This window comes from Morone saxatilis, unplaced genomic scaffold (genome assembly GCF_004916995.1).
Source record: "Morone saxatilis isolate NCDOM2014 unplaced genomic scaffold, NCSU_SB_2.0 Contig8, whole genome shotgun sequence".
NCBI lineage: Eukaryota > Metazoa > Chordata > Actinopteri > Moronidae > Morone > Morone saxatilis.
The window spans coordinates 260,098-261,822 of NW_023340257.1; positions in this window are offsets into that span (position 1 = coordinate 260,098).

Sequence of the window (1,725 nt, forward strand, 5' to 3'; positions counted from 1 at the left end):
ATAGAACATAGCTCTAGTGTTTATTGACAGTTTAATGAGGAAATCAGGTCAACTTGTGGTCTGGTTCTGGTCAAGTTCATTTTGAATAAGAATGCAGTTTTCTGTTTTGGCTGTAAGAATGCTCCAGTGACAGCTCCAGGTTTCCTTTGAACAAGGAAGTGATAAATTTGGACTCATGACAAACTGTAAACACTTCATACAGTCAAGCCTGTTCAATACTTTACACTAAACAAAAGAGCTTTGATCTGAGATTCCAGCAGCCTGCACACACACATACTATTGTCACATGAAGCAGGGTCTGCCCCTGAGGAGACTGCTAGAGACAATAGTTGCCCCTATCCTCTGGTTGAAAAGCTCTCCAACACGTGAAAACTGTAAACTATGAAGCCCAGAATAAGCTAATGTCACTAACATCTGATAAGTCAACTAACTGTAATAACTAGTTCATGTCAACATGACAAGTTCAAGGACCAGGAAAAAGGTCTATTAGATGAGCCTGACCTCTGCCTGCACTGCCACTTTCCCTTGAAAAGGATGTTTCGAAGCAGCTTTATTTTCTCAACACAAATACGTAAATGAAATAATTCAAAGCACAAACTATTCCTATATATTAGTTAATGCCATGCTAATCAGCCACAAGTTGATTAACTCATTAGTTGACTAATGTATGTAAACTTGCAAGACTTTTGAAACGAGTTAGTTAGTTGAAACACAACTTAAAGGCAGGGTTCCCACTCTTCATTTAATAGGACATTTTGCAGGAGTTTTCCAAGTTCTTTTTTTTTGGGCCTTTTTATTGCCTTTATTTGATAGAGACAGCCGAAGATAGACAAGAAAGGGGGGTAGAGAGAGAGGGGGGATGACAGCAAAGGGCTGCAGGTCGGATTCGAACCCTGGGCCGCTGCAGCAAGGACTCAGCCTCAGTACTTGGGTCGCCAGCTCTACCAACTGAGCTAACCAGGCGCCCGAGGAGTTTTTTTTAACAATACGGTCATATAATTTACTGATAGGTCAGTATTGAAACATCTAACCCCAATTTTATTCCTCAATTTTTAATGATGCAGGATTCATAATGAAGTGACCCAGGTTTGTAACAGATAGGTGGTCAGCATTTATGACACTCCACACTAGCAAGACATTTTTTTTGCAGCGTCTCTAGTGGTTTGGCTACAGTTGCCTACATTCTTTCTCTAACATAGGTGGGTAAGCAATCTGAGTGAGGGGCTAAAATACTATTAAAATTTTCCAGGACAACATAGATTATTATCAGCATATTTGGTCATTTTAATAAATTTCGTTTTGGTGACTGGAATACTAGTCTGTGACCTTCACAGTTGAACTATTTCTATTTTTAGAGTCATTCATTGTTTAGCATAATGTAGATGTTTTTTGTAAACAGGCTACCTCATATTATATACAATATTTTACCTTTCAAAAAGGTAAACAATTACGAGGATCTATTGTCAGAAATGGAATGTAATATGCAGAGGTATGTTTTCATTTGTGTATAATCATCTGAAAATAAGAATTGTTATGTTTTTGTTATCTAAGAATGAGCCATTTATGTCTACAGAGGGAGCGGGTCCTCTTCTACAAAGTCTGCCATGTTGAACTGCCATGTTTCTACAGTAGCCCAGAATGGACAAACCAAACACTGGCTCGAGATCTGTGGTTCCCAACCTTTTTTCCTTAAAGCCCCCCTTGCCTGTGTCCAAGACAAATCAG